General features: G+C 49.7%; 1 protein-coding gene across 3 annotated transcripts in view; it reads left to right on the forward strand.

Annotated features, from left to right (window-relative positions):
* The window catches only part of MAGI3 (membrane associated guanylate kinase, WW and PDZ domain containing 3), a 188,192-nt gene that overhangs the window by 82,727 nt on the left and 90,865 nt on the right, over positions 1 to 14,600 (forward strand). The gene's annotated exons all lie outside the window — the stretch shown is intronic.

Here is a 14,600-nt window from a genome sequence, read left to right on the forward strand (position 1 = left end):
AAAAATAAAATCTGTTCTCAGCAGAGATGTAAAGAGAATTTGAGGTGGGGTGGTGGGTTGTTTTTTGTTTTGTTTTGGGTTTGTTTTTTTTTGAGACCCTGCAGGCTTAAAACATAGGGGTGACACTAAATAATGTGTTTGAGTCAGTGACAGATGTTAAGTATTCCTGTCATGTGATCATAATTTAAAAAAAAAAAAAGCAATCCCTGTTCCTCCTTCCTGGAAGAGATTCCAGTCACTTGGATGATCTGGCATCGCAGGGCCTCAGAGACCCTTTTATTTTAAGAGAGAGAACCTGTATCCAGGCAGGATTTTAGCTGAGCTGCAGGAAGACTTGAAGCCATGCTGGGTCAGACCAAAGGCTTCCAAACCAGGTCAGGATCCCGAGCAGTCAGTGCATACGGGCCATGCCGCTAGCACCCAGGGATAAGTCTGCCTGCTTAGTAACAACAGTTTATGGACTCCTGCTCCTCTGATTGTCCCTTGAAATAGCCTCGCCTCCGTCGTGGTACTCTTGCACCTGTGTGTTTTCTTCTCCATAAATCTCTTCCCTGATATATATTTTGTCCCCTGGGTATGTCACCAGGAGAATCTGATCTGGTGCAGCCCGATGCTCTGTTTATCCTCTCGTGAGCGTTTTCCGGGAGAATTCTGGCTTTAAATCATCTTGCAAAGTGCACTGGACAGGTTTATAAATAACGTGAAGCCTCCCAGATAAAAGGCAACGTCTGTGCGCTCTGCAGAGAGTCTGTCTCAGGCAGATAAACGTAAACCAATACAGAAATGTGATTTTTGCACCTATGCGAAGAATTGTGGCGTTTTTCTATCCTCCCAGCACTTTGAAGGAAGCAGATGAGTTTGCATCTCGCATGAAGGGTGTGGGTTGTTAGAATTAGATCTTGTTCCCTCTGCTGTGTTGCTCCAGCAGCAGAAACAGATGTGCAGGTGTCCGTCTCTCCCCCAGTTCTGCGACTGCAGCGGTTTCGGCTGTGTGTGCTTGCAGTGCAAGCCCCGTGGTTACCGCACAGATCTGTGAAAACTGGTGACTCCTATTGTGGGATTTTACTACCAGAGCTCAGGGTGTCACCTTGATGGAGGTCACGCGACCTGGCTGTCCTCCAGCCGTAACCTGGTGACCTCGCAGGCTGCTCTTGGCGGTTAATCTTCTGTGGGGAACGAGGATCTCCTTTGCCGGGGACATGGTAACGGCGTTTGGGTGGGGGCGGGGAGAGAGGAGGAGAGGCAGGCACCTGCAATCAAGCTGTCTTTTTTTTGCCTGAAATAGCTGTGCCTTTGCAGGAGATAATCCTGGACTTCAGGCTCTTTGCTAATACGGAAACCGACACTGTGGTGGCAGAGCACCACCAGGCCCACTTAATCTGCTCTCGTCACCGCTTCTCTGCGCCGCAGGGCCCTGCAGCTAAGGATGCTCCGTGCTGCTTCTCCCAGGCCTCCATTGCCATCCAGCGATCCTCTCCCTGAAGAAATGTTTCCTTATGTCACTCCTGGTCATAGACTGACCTCTTTGTACGGCTGAAAAATGCCTGTTTTTTTGAAGTGTAAAAGTGTCTCTGGTATTCTGTCCTTTAGTCTCTCCTCATGTGGCTTATGGTGCACACTCAATACCTGTTTAATTCCTTCCCTTCCATAGGCTATCGCATCTCTTTCGGTTCCGTTTATCAGAACCTTCCTGGCCGTGTTGCTGCCCTTCCTGGATCTTTCTCTTATCTTCTCGTCGATGGATGACCCTGGCATGGAAGCGTTATTGTGACATTCGTGGCGGGGAAAGCCACCAGGGGTGTAATGCTGCTTTTGTTGACCCCTGCTCGTGGCGCACGCACAGTAGTGACAGTAAAGATTGCTCACATGGTAGATGATGATGCTGGAGAGAACCAGCTGGCCCCATCCCATCCCAATGCTTGCGCCTGTTCTAGCCAGGGACATCTCCTAGCTGTCAGCCGTACTGGCTCAGCTGCCTGTGGGAAATTGCTCCGTACCCAGGTCAGTCCAGGATCACTTTCTCCTCACACAGGTATATAAGGTCACTTTCTATATTTGTCCAATTCAGTATTTATTTTTCTGTAGCTTTGCTAAAGTTTTATCCTTAAAGTTCTATTCTGGTTCATCACTAAGAACACCGAATGCAAATGCTGACGTGGCAAGTAACTTTTGTGCCCTACTGAAAGACTGCCTCTAGGCTAGGGGTGGCCAGTTTCAGTCCTCAAGAGCCATAAATGGGTCTGGTTTTCAGGATGTCCACAATGAATATGCATGAGATAAAGTTGCATGCGCTGCTTCCATTGTTTGCATATTCATTGTGGACATCCTGCAAACCTTGCCTGTTTGTGCCTCTTGAGGACCGGTTGCCTACCTCTGACTACAGGCAACTGGTCTACAAATGCTAAGTCATTTGATGGTAAACTGGCTGTGAAATTCCCATTATTTTAAACTGAAGGGGGGGCCTCTTATCGTATCCTCTCTTCACCTCTGGGGTTCTCTCATGTCCACTCCATGCCGAAGTCCCGCAGACTCGGGGGAATTCTGTTTTCCAGCCGATTCGCTGGCAGATCACTGTTAAGTGAGGCAGTGCCCATCAGAGAGGGCACTGCTAGTTGACATGAAGGCGGATGCTGGAGCGTCTTCTTTTTACCAATCCCAGAGTTCTTCATTTACAGGAGTTTAGATTGAATGGGCAAAGTACCTCCTTTTTTTTTTTTTTTCTTTTGTTTAACCGGGCTGATCCAGTGGCTCGGCGTTGGTGCCCTGTTGCCCCTCGGTCTGGCCGAGATCCTGCACCGTAGGATTCTCCGTTCTCTTCCGTCGGGTAGGACCCGTCGTGTCGCAGGCAGCGTAGAGGAGCAGGCAGCTGTCGGAAGTTTTGCTGTCATCTCTCGGAGATGCTGTTTTATGCCTTTTTTTTTTTTGCCTGTCTGTCTGTTAATCACATATCTGCTGGAGTCGCTTTTTTATGCCGGATAGGCATGGATGTGTATATTTAAAACATGCACCAAATTAACTACAAATAATAGATTCTGAGAAGCCCGTACTGTGCCTCTCTGCTGCTACGGTTATTAAATCTGTCACAGCACAGGCACGTTTTGAGCGTTATTGATTGTTCATGTGCGCTATGTAATAAACACCCGCTCCAAACGTTTTAACCCTTTAACCGCTGGTCCTTTTATGGCAGGCGTAGGGGTACGTACTTTGCACAACGCCGATGTTGGGCGTGTGGAGCCGGGGGTGCCTTTCTGCTGCCCGCAATCTTGTGACTTAAGTAAATGTTTTGTGTGCTTAGGTCAGTGGGGGGTTTTTTTTTAATAAAATGGATTTTTTTGTTCTAAAAATTAGACAAAAGCTGGCATCATTTCTCTGCCATACGAGCCTTTTTTTCATGTGGAAATGCCAAGTTCACGATGCCCCTGCGCATTGCGAATCCATTTTATTGGAGCCACATAAGAGTTGTCCCAAAGGTCAGCGATCTATGCAAACCTTCGAGATCACGGGGGTGGGGGAGAAGGGACAAAATTAAACTGACAACTCTGCTGGTATAATTTTGGCCCGGTTTGAATTTGCTCTGGATGTTTGGGGGCAGCGTGGAGGAAGTTAGGGATGGTGAATTGGGAGGGTGCCCATCGGCCGTCCGTCCGTCCCGGGACTAGAGGCTCCTGTTGCAGCAGGAATTCTCCTCCAGCTGAGGGGAGGTGAACTTTGACTCTCTTGGGAGCCCAGGACCCCCTTCTGCCGTTTAGACAGTTAATAGATATTGCTGTAGGCTAGCGCCCGAGACTCTTACCTCTCTCCCTTCCTAGGCAGCAGGTAATTGCAGTATTACTAAGCCGTTTTTATTTTGGGGGTAGTGGTGTTTAAATTTAGTTCCAGGTCCTGTTTAGTTTAACTGGAAGAAAGGAGCACAGCGATTTAACTGGATTTCTTTGCCAGATGTAGGCTTAATGGTGTCATTAAACCGGCCTGTGCGTTATGCAAAGGGATTAGATGTGACAAATTCACTGATTTTTTTTTTTTACATTCCTTAGATGTCTCGCAAGAATTTGCAATATCCCAATTCATTAATTTTCTTCAGGATCAAGCTACCATTTTGCATTTCCACATGTTTTCTCATTATTTCACTACTCTGCACGGGTTGGCGTTGGTTACACAAGAAGCACAAACAAATATGGTGGCAGGGTATCTCCTCGGAGTGTGAATTCATGTGCCCTACTGACCAGTTGCACGATGGCAAGGCCCGATGTTAAGGGTGGTCTGATGAGTGATGTAAGATTTGAGCTTGGTTCAGCATAAGGAAACCCTAAATCCCCCTTCCTTCTCCTCAGTTTTAAGCCCTGTTGGTGACAATGGAATAGGCAGGTGTAAAGGGTTTCAGTCGTACCAGAGACTTGCTGCCTGCTAAATCGGATCTATAGACTCTCTCTTACCTGTAAACAAGACTCTCTCACCCAGTTCCTCTTTGCATGAAGATGCCCTGTTGGCCGTGCATTGCTTTTTCAGCTACAAGCTAGGTTTCGTTTTGCTTTTCTCCTGTTTTTGTTGAGCCGATGCTGAACTTGTGCCGAAGTCAAGCAGACGTGCATTAAGAGTAGTTCCAGCTCAATATGGGCCAAGATTTTAGCTTGCAAAGGTTGGCGATCCTGGGTATTCTTGGGAGCCATTATATTTTTTTTGATCAGTCGTGTGCTTGCAATGTTAACCACGTTGGTGCTTCTAGCTTTTATTGTGCTTGCAGCCAGCCAGACCCAGTTGCTAATTCTGTTATGGCAGAGATAATAATCTTTTGAGACCACATGGGTCCCATCTTCAGATGCAGTGAGTGGCTGAGAATCACTCTGAGGCATCATGGCTTGCTCTGATTTACAGGCTGCTGTGTGTGTGTGTGTGTGTTAATGTGTAAAGCAATAAAAATGCATCTCGCAGCTAAGGTTCCAGAGGAGGAGCTGATGCACAAGCAAAGAGAAGGCAAACACAGGTGAGAAAAGGAAGGGTAGAGAAGCAGAGTACTTACAGACTTGAACATGTGATCGGTAGAATTCAAACAAGAAAATGGACTTTTTCCTCTCAGTGCAGTGTGTGGCAGTGGCGGTTAGAAAAGCAAATAGAATCTAGGAATTATTTGGAAAGGAATGAAGGTAAAAAAAACCCCAAAAAACAGTCTCTCACAACGCCTCCGTGCACATCCATGGTGCAACCACACCGTAATTGTGTTGAGTTCTAGGCTCGCCATCTCAAAGATAAGGTGGGACCAGAAAAGCAATAAAAAAGGATGGAACAGCTCCTTTGTGAAGAGAGGCTCTTCAGCTCGGAGGGGATATGATGGAGGTTTACGAGAGTAGGGCACGGTTATTTATTCCTTCGGAGATTACAAGGACTAGGGGACACATTGCATGACATCAACGGGTAGCAGATTGAAAACAAATTGGAGAAAGTGTTTGGGTTTTTTTCCTCGCCGTGCACAATTAAGCTATGGAATCTGTTGCCGGAGGATGCGGACAAGATGTGGACAAAGAGAACTGGACAGATTCCTGGAAGAAGAGTCCACATAACCAGTTTATTAGTCAGGCAGACTTGGGGAAAGCCATCGCTCATCCCTGGGAATGGGCAATGATCTGCCGGGTGCTTCCTAGAGGGACCTGGATTGGCCATTGATGGGAGCAACATTCTGGGCTGGAAGAACCCCTTGGACTCGCCCAGCACTGGCAGTTCCTGTGTTCTTAATCAAATGTGAAAGCCAAGAAGGCTCCATCTGATTTCATCCACGCTTGTGCGTAAAGTCTGCTCAAACAATTCCTCAAGCGTGCTCCGTGCAATTTCTGGTAGGCGAGACTGAAGCCGAGGTGTTACCGGCCTTCGTTTGCAGCTGGCAGGTGCCCCCTCCAGCTGGACTCCTACCCATCTGTCTTAGAGCCCATCCCCCTTAGTAAGTGACTGAAGACCGCAGCTCATTTCGGAGCATGGGATATGTTGCACTCATACTCCATGTTCAAGGTTTGTTCCTCCTCTCCCCTTCCATCCACATATGCACTAAGCCGGGGACCTGTGAACGCTGCCCCTGCCAGTCCAATGAGGGGAACTTGGGTTGACAAACTGTCCCCAGGTCTTCCGAGGAGCAATGCCCAGCACTGACATTGGGCCAGCGGTTGCTTGTGCCACAGCTGGCAGGCCTCGAGTTTGAGGGTGCTTTTCCCCTTAGCAACAAACGTTTTGCTTAACAGCAGACTTCTTGTTTATATCTGTATAAGGAGATCTGGATAATGCTCAGTTTGGGCTTTAATTTGATTTGCTATCTGTATAAATAACTGTTTAAAAAAAAAATAATTGAAACCAAGTGAAAGAGTAGGTGGAGAAACTTACAAGGGTAAAATCAAAGTGTCTGCTTGATTAAACAGACGGTAGGAGCTTAAGAGATCCTGCAGATAACGTTATGCAGAGATGGGCCTGATAAGGTCCCTTGAGTGATGTGGAAGGCATGCACATGGCACGGCCTTTCTTGGCCATTAATTCATGCTGTCGTTTTTTGTTTTTTTTTTGCCTTTCCTTCCTGAGGTGGTTCATTGCGCTACACAGAATGGAGTTCTGGCAACCTTTATTGTTCCCATTGTGCTATAGACCAGTAACCACTGGTTAGCCCTTCCCTGGGGACTCACCTAATTGGTCATCTGGTTGTCCAGGATACCCATAATATGCAGGAGAGAGATCTGCAAATGTTGGGTCTCCAACATATGCAAATGTATCTCATGCATATTCATTGTGGCTGTCCCGAAAACCTGACTTGTTAGGTGCATCCCCAGGACAGTGTTGAGAACCCCCTGCCAGAGATGTTAGAACACATGAATACCCCACTTTTAAGATACATTTTAGTCCTGGGGAAATTCTCCATTACTGTGGAGTGCAGAATTCCCCCCCCCAATGCAGAATTTGGCAAAGGTGGAGGAGGCACCGGTGAGAGTGTGTGTGTGAGTGAGACTGCGAGCCTGAGCAAGTGTGAGGGTGCCAGAGAGAGGGAGCCTATGTGAGGAGATTGTGGGATGTGTATATGTGTAAGAGATTGGGAACTGGTGTGTGAGAAAAATGGATTGTGTGTGTGTGAGGGAGCCTGTGTGAAGGGATTGTGTATATGTGCGAGGAAGCCTGTGTGAAGGGGTGTGTGAGAGAGAATAGGTAGCCTGTGTGAGGATCTATGTGAGAGAGAGAGAAGGGAGCTTGTATGAGGGGATATGTGTGAGAGAGAGAAAGAGAAGGGAGCCTGTATGAGGGGATGTGTGCGCAAGAGAGAGAGAAAAGGGAGCCTGTATGAGGGGATGTGTGTGTGTGTGTGTGTGTGTGTGTGAGAGATGTGTATGAGCCTGTATGAGGGGATGTGTGTGTGAGAGAGGGAGCCTGTATGAGGGGATGTGTGTGTGTGTGTGTGTGCGAGAGAGAGAGAAGGGAGCCTGTATGAGGGGATGTGTGCGTGCGCGAGAGAGAAGGGAGCCTGTGTGTGTGAGAGTGAGGGGCAGTACTGAGAGAGGAGTCAAACTCTTGGAGTGGAGATAGTGGGACGGGGTTGAGAGAGTGGCAGGTGGAGGAGTTGGAGCGTGAGAGAGCAAAGTGAAAGGAGACTGGCCAGGGGAGTAGGGAGAGAGGGTGGAAGGGACACTCTTACAGTGAACTTCTAGGGAAATTCTGCTCAAAATATTTAAAACTCTTTAAGTAATAACTTTTCTGTAGTACATTTTAGGTTAGACTGTCATGTATGTTGTGTTATTTTGACCCAATATAAAGTTTGCAGAATATTAAGTTTTTGTGTGCAGAATTCCCCCAGGAGTAGCATTTTAATGCTTTTATCTTGAAAATACAAATCGGAAGCTTTATTTTCTGTTGAGATCGGAAAATGTTATTTATTGAACCCAGTTGCCATTGGTGAGCAGAAAGCTCACGTTGAGAGTGACTTGGTTTTAATCGTCAGAAAGTAGAAGCGGAGACGCCTCATGATTTGCAGCTGGTGGTTGCCGTGGGTCATGGCTTTCAGCCCCTAAAGTCCTTTACGCGTTCCCACGGCGTTTTTACCCATTCAGCAACCTTAGAGGCAGGGTGGTGTTTTGCGGCCTCCACGGCCATGGGACAGAGCTGACCCTCTGGCACCAGCCCGAAGGCCTTCGGCGTGCAGGATGAGTGAAAAATGCTCACTCGCGCCACTCGGGAAGTTTGTGGGAAAACGAAGCTTTCCCTGGCATTGCGTTTTCCTGAATGGGTAAATGGCATCAAGAATGCTTCGGCGGAAAGGGTCGGGCTTCATGTCACAGACGGGGAGGGCTTAGTCTCTACTTTCAAGATGGAGCGAATGCATCTCGATTGCAGAGTTAAGCGAGCGGGTGGTGTGTGGTGCGCTCGCCGGATTCCTCGGATCTGCTGCTGCTGCCGCCTTTCTCGGCCTTCCTTCCTCAAATCTCATTAGAACTGCCAGGTTTCCTCCTGCTCCTCACAGCTTGCGGGTCTGTGATCTCCGGCCATGTTGAGCGCCTTCGTTCCCAGCTCCCCGGGGATCTCCCATCTTTTTCTCGACAATTCGCTGCGTTAGATGGATGCTCTTTCAGATTATGCAGGTTGGATTTTTATGGCCGTTTTTTATAAACCCGTTTTATGTGCACCTGCTTAGGACTGTGGCAGATTGCTTCCAGCGACTGCAGGTGAGGCGACCCGTAAATGAATTCCCCCCCCCTCCAGCTTGCTTTAGCCCTGGTCATTGCATGGGCGGTCTGGCGCTTTTCGGAACCCCCTACCATCGTGGAACCCAAAATCTGGCCACTAGGGGGGGGAGGGGTAGCCATTGTACAATGACGATGATGTCCCTTCCTCTGGAACGCAGGGGCCCCTCTGCAGCATCGCCAGCCCCCGCTGACCTGGCCCCGGGAGTTGACGTCGGGGGGGGGGGGGGGTCCCTCTGCCGTGCAGTGTGCGGCACTGCTCCTGGGCTCTCGGGCAGAGCCAAAGCGCTTTTGGACCCTCCCAGCAGATCAGCGGTGACGGTAAAACCCCATCCGGTGGCAGGATGCCAGCAGAGTCGTCTGGGAGGGGAGGAGCCGGGAATCTGTGCAGGCCCCGGGGCCCGCAGGCTCCCTTCTCTTGCCCGCGCTTGCTTTTTCTATGCTGAGGAGGCCGATTTGTTTGAAGCGAGCACGGCTCTTGCCCATTCGTCGCTAAATTCCTGTGCAGCCGAGTTGCCTCTTTGATTCCCCTGCCTGCTAAGTGGATTAACGGGGCTGGTTTGCCTGCGGTGCCGTTCCTGTCTCGCGAGGATCGTTATTGTCTGGGAATAGCAGGTGGAGATCAGTAAAAAGCCCTGGTTGTGTTTACAAAGTTAATCTTCGGTGCTCAGCCGGGTGGCGAGATCGATGTCTGCCTCCCGGGTGCCCCAATTATGCTGATGCCTGCTCTGGACCCCTTCGGCTCAGATCGTGGTCCTCGGATCATGGCCTTCGCTGTTGGGTTTGCTCGGCGGTGCTGCTCTCGTCTGCGGGGGGGGGGGGGGGGGTGGCAAGGGAGCAGGCCGGAGATGGAGGTGAAAATAACGGTTGACAAATTAAAAAAAAAATATCTATATCTATATATCGTTCAGTTTTACTGTGCTAGTCCGGTGCTTCACAGAAGGGGTGGGGTGCGAGGAGCCGTTAGGATTATTGTGCTCACAGAGGAGGCAAAAAATACCGATCTTTGATTTCGCAGCTGTAGCAGGCAAACAAAACTGTGGAAGCTCCTTGAAGAAAAGGTTAAAAGATCGTGCACTTCTCCTCTAGAATATTTAATTTATAGGTCACTTCTTCTTTTCCCCGTTCGTGAGATGCGCTCTCCTGGCCTCGGCGCGCGCATCCTCCATGTTTCCGCCTCGCTCTTCTAGCAGATTAAGGGGGGGGGGGGGGATCGGGCGAGAACCTTGCACTTCGCTAATTGAGTTAATGGAGTTACGGCGCCGAGTCTCCCGAGCATTCGTGCGATATTGTTACTCTGTAAACCGTTACGGGTTGCCAGCCAGTGCAAGCGCTGCATAGATTAGGAATTAATTGAAAGGAACAGGGAGAAAAAAAAAAAAAGACCGGAGAAGCCTTGGAAAAGCAATAGTAGCTGGGCCCTTAAGTTTTTTTCCTCTGGTCTTGCTTTTTCTTGTCTGGTTTCGGGAGCTGACTGGCAGGAGAGCCATCTGACTCTTAATGGTGCCGTCCCAGACTGAGTAACAGATCAAGAGACCCTGACATCAACATTGGGATTACTCTGCAGGGCTGGATTAAAGGGGAAGGGAGTAGCTGCCCCTGGGGGTTGACATTCTGTGGGAGAGCTAGCAGTGGCATGCGCAGGGGCCTGTGAGCGTGAGCCAGCTCGCAGGTCCTGCCCCCCCCCCCCCCACCGGTCTCCTCATCACGTTGGAAACCTGTGTGAGCATGCACTGGCACTCGTGCCAGTGCATGCTCACAAGGAAACCCATGCAAGGTGTCTGTGGGCCTGTGAGCTCGTGCTGGCTCACAGGCTCTGTGTCCCGTCCCCCCGAAGTTGCTTTCCGATAGGAAATCTGTGGGAGGACCAGCGTGTGGGCCCCTGCGAGTGCCATCGCTGACTGCTGCTCCGGGCAGGATCTGTGCCAGCACCATCCCCCTAGCTTTGGACAGAAGAAGAAGGGGATGGGGGCAGGAGAGATCGTCTGCTGGCGCCCTAGGTCTTGTGAAGACCTGTCCTCAGGCACTGTTGGTGATGTCGTGCCCACCTCCTACCCGAGGCTCACACAAGGGACGACAGAGCACTGGCCACTTTGCTTCAGACTCATCTCCTCCTTTCCTGGCTCTGAATGACAGAGGAAGAGAGGGGCTGGATTAGGGTGACTTTTTTTTTTCTTTGCTCTCTTCCGTGTGCTCTGGCCTCGCGCCTGCCCTGCTGCTCCCTTCACAGGACAGAAGGGGAGGGGATGGAATAGGGAATGAAACCAGTTTTTCTTTGCTCTGCTCCCTTTCTAGCCTCACCCCCTCCCTTCCTATCCTGTGCGCTGGGCAGGGAGGGGCAGAGCTTGTTCAGCTGGGAGGCAGCGGGTCTTCAGCTGGTCTGCTCCCCACCCCACCCCCCCAGATTTGTACTGCCTTAGGCACAGGCCTAGTGTGTGCGGGTTGACAAATCCGGCCCTGGATGCGCCCAATCCCCACCCTTTCTCACGACACGCATTCGTTTCCTCCGGCGTTTCGCGCATACCTTGCCGGCTTTTATTTGTACACGCGGGGAAACGGATAGTATGCCCGTATCTCGCCATGAAAACCACAGGCGGACGCTCCGGTTTCCCCGCATGCACTAGAAAGCCGGCGAGGGACGCGCGTGTGCCGCCGAATCGGAGCCAACGAACGCGCATCCCTGATTTTTTTTTTTTTTTTTTTTTTTTTTTCCTTCCTTGGAAGAGTTTTTACGACTCCTGGCTCCCTTAGCAGCTCTGTGCGGTTATTAGCAGGCTCCTAATGCACTGTAATAACACCAATTTAAGGCTGATGGAAGCGGGTTTTGAATTTTTGAGTGCGGCTCGTCAATTTCGTATGCAGGAAGATATTTTCGTGCAATAAGAGCTGGTCTGACGGAGCCCATCTTTCTGATGAGATCAGGTAGGAGGAGTATCCAGGTCGCTGGACCTCCATGCAAATTTCTGAACCGCGCTGCCACAAGCAGAGAAGCTGAGCCACAGGATGAGCTGAAATCTCCCTGCCGCAGTTTTGCTCATCGATTCTGGCTTCTCCCCCCTCCAAACAGAAGGCTAAAGATTTTTCTCCGGATTCTGTTTTGCTTATTTATGCATTGTGTGCCTTGGGGGAGGAAGGTGTTTTGTAATTAAACCGTGCGAGTTGATTGCCGTGAATACCTGGAAGTCTTGAATAATTTATGGAAGAGCCCCGGCTGCACGTGAAGCAAATGAAATTCTCCCTTTAGCGGTATCGACTGTGAAGGCGCTGTGCGCTTTCGCATACCAAAGGGGGAAGGCTTTTGTATGTGCTTGATAGAGAGATATTAAAGAGAGCCTCCGTCCGGGGCGGGGGAGGGAGCTCGGTGCTAGCGCCGCTGATGATGCACTCGCTGTTATTAACAGGAAAGGATGCCAGTCTGGCGCGTCGTGTCCAGGCGTGCCGCCTGCCCACGCCCTGTGCCTGTCTGTCTGCGAGTGTTTTAGCTCGCGCGCCTCGGTGGTCGCGTAGGTTGGTTGGGAATGGCCAACGAAGCGTCGCCCACAAAACCCTACCTCCAAAATATGGGGCTTTTTGGAGAACTGTCAAGTCAAGATCCCCCCCTTGTGCCCCCCACGCCGTCATCCCCAGAGAGCGGTTTCCGTGCCAGAGCCCTGCTGTGGTGATAACTTTCCCATTTTTGCAAAATAAATTCGAGGCTGTTGGAGTGAGCAGATTCCGCCATCACATCGGGCCTGATTTTTAAAAGCATACGAACGCTTAAAACCGGGTTTCACACGTGTAAATGCACTTTGCCCATGCAAGTGGGCTTTTGAAAGCTGCTGCAGATTCTGCCATTGAATTGTCCATAGGATGATCTCCTGGAAGTGCACTTTGTGCACATAAATGGCTTTTGAAATTTGCTAATGTCCCAGTCTCCCTTCTTGCTGCAGGACCACAGACCCTGCTTGCTCTCCGGCTTTATTTCTCACTTCCCAGCAACCAGGGACCCCTCCGTGCTTGTCCTGTGCTCCTCTGACCCAATGCTGGACATGAGCAGAAGTGTTTTGCGGGAAGACAGTTGCTTATAGTGTTTCTATCCTACGCTGTCCTGATTTCCATTTGCGTTTTATAGGACCGCCTTTCCCCTCCCAAAAAAACCCCACAGCGGCTTACATCAATAAATGAAACAAAGAAGTAACATAAAATACAATAATACTGGCACAAAAGTACAAATGCAAAGCAGAATACATATCCCAACCTTCACCTAACATAACTCATTCCCTGCCCCACAGCCGGACCCTCCAAATAAACCTGATATCATAAAAGAACATGAAAATAGCACAAAAGCTAAATCCCATGGCTTAGAGTCCAGTCCGGTCTTTCCCGGTTGCTCCTCATGTGGAGGTCCCAGAGTGACCGAAGCCCCTTATGTGTCTGCATTCTCCCACCCCCATGTTGGGGCCGCGGCTCGTGGCGACGTCAGCAGGCAGCGTTCCCGCGACCCAGTAACTGATCTGAGGGGACTTCCTTTCTCAAGGGCCCCTTTTTTTTTTTTTTTGGGGTCCTGTTTAACGTTGCTGGGAAGGGGGTGGGGAATGTAATTTTGATAAAAATAAGAGCCCTGAATCTGTCTTTGGAGGCTGCTGGTGGTGCTGCTTCCTCCCCTGGTCCCCAGGCAGGAGCTCAGCAGAGCCAGGGCAGCTTTTCCCCTCCAGCCCTTGTAATAATTTGGAGGTTTTGCTTCACAGGTCACACATCCAGGCGTGAAGGGGGGAGGAAGCAGCGCCACTAGGGAAGATGCAACTGCCCCGAGCTACGTCTTTATTAAACAAGGATCTCCATCTGCTGGTACACTGCGTTTCATTTCATTATTATGAGGATTATTTTATTTATTTATTTTTTTATAACTCCCTGCTCAGAAAAATCGCAGCAGGTCTTGTGGTGGAGTTGAATTTTAATGCGCGTCAGCTTTATCTGTTGGGAGCTGGAAAGCCACACGAGGCCCAGACAGCTGGTGCAGGAGGAAGCTGACCAGAAAAGCCTCTTGCTGATCCCAGATCTCTGCACAGAGAAAAAAAAAAAAGTTCTTCATTGGGGCTGGCAGCCTTCCTGCTGCGACTGCACATCCCTGGGTTTTTTTCCCTTATTATTATTCTGATGTTTAGCAGTGAAGAGATTTGGGGAGATGCAGCTTCCCTTTATAGTATTCCTTGGAAGTCTCTTACCGTGAAGGTGCCAGGAGGAGCAGAGCAAAAGTGTGAGGAATGTGGGTCAGTCCTCTGGCTGCCATGTGGACATCCTGGCTGGGCTCTTCCACTCCCTGGGTTGGCCAGGACTGGATATGATGGTGGTGGGGGGTGGGGGGCGGGTGCAGAGTTTGGTCGTCATCGTTTGAACAGTAGTGACACTCGGTGGTGAGAGGAGCCCTAGTGTGGAGCCTGGTTGGCCTACGTAAGTCAGGAGGAGATATAAAACAGAGGAAGAAATCCCCAGGTAGATGGACGTGAAGGTTCGGGCCCTACTTCCATCTGAACTTGGAAGTTCAAAAGGGGAGGGGGGGAAACTGCCAGATGATGAAGAAGAAGGAGAAAACAAAGTGAAGCGTTTTTTCACTTCACGAACAGAGAGAAACAAAGTTATGTGACCTTTACGTAAAGGAATGCTCTTTCCCATTTTGTGCAGCTGGCACCGATGGGGACTGTATTTCTCCTCCTTGCCATGAGGCAGTGCACAAGTTTGCTACTGGCTAGAGACCGAGTCATCCTCGCATATTTTCTCTCTTGAAAGTTCTTTTATTTTTTATTTATTTATTTTTACAGGCATCGGCTCTGTAGAAAACTGTTTACGTGCTTTCAGTGTCCGTGTCCAGACAAACTTCCAACCTGAAACTTTGATAATTCTCTCATGCCTCATTTTGACAGAAAT

Source organism: Rhinatrema bivittatum, chromosome 12, assembly GCF_901001135.1.
Source record: "Rhinatrema bivittatum chromosome 12, aRhiBiv1.1, whole genome shotgun sequence".
Lineage (NCBI taxonomy): Eukaryota > Metazoa > Chordata > Amphibia > Gymnophiona > Rhinatrematidae > Rhinatrema > Rhinatrema bivittatum.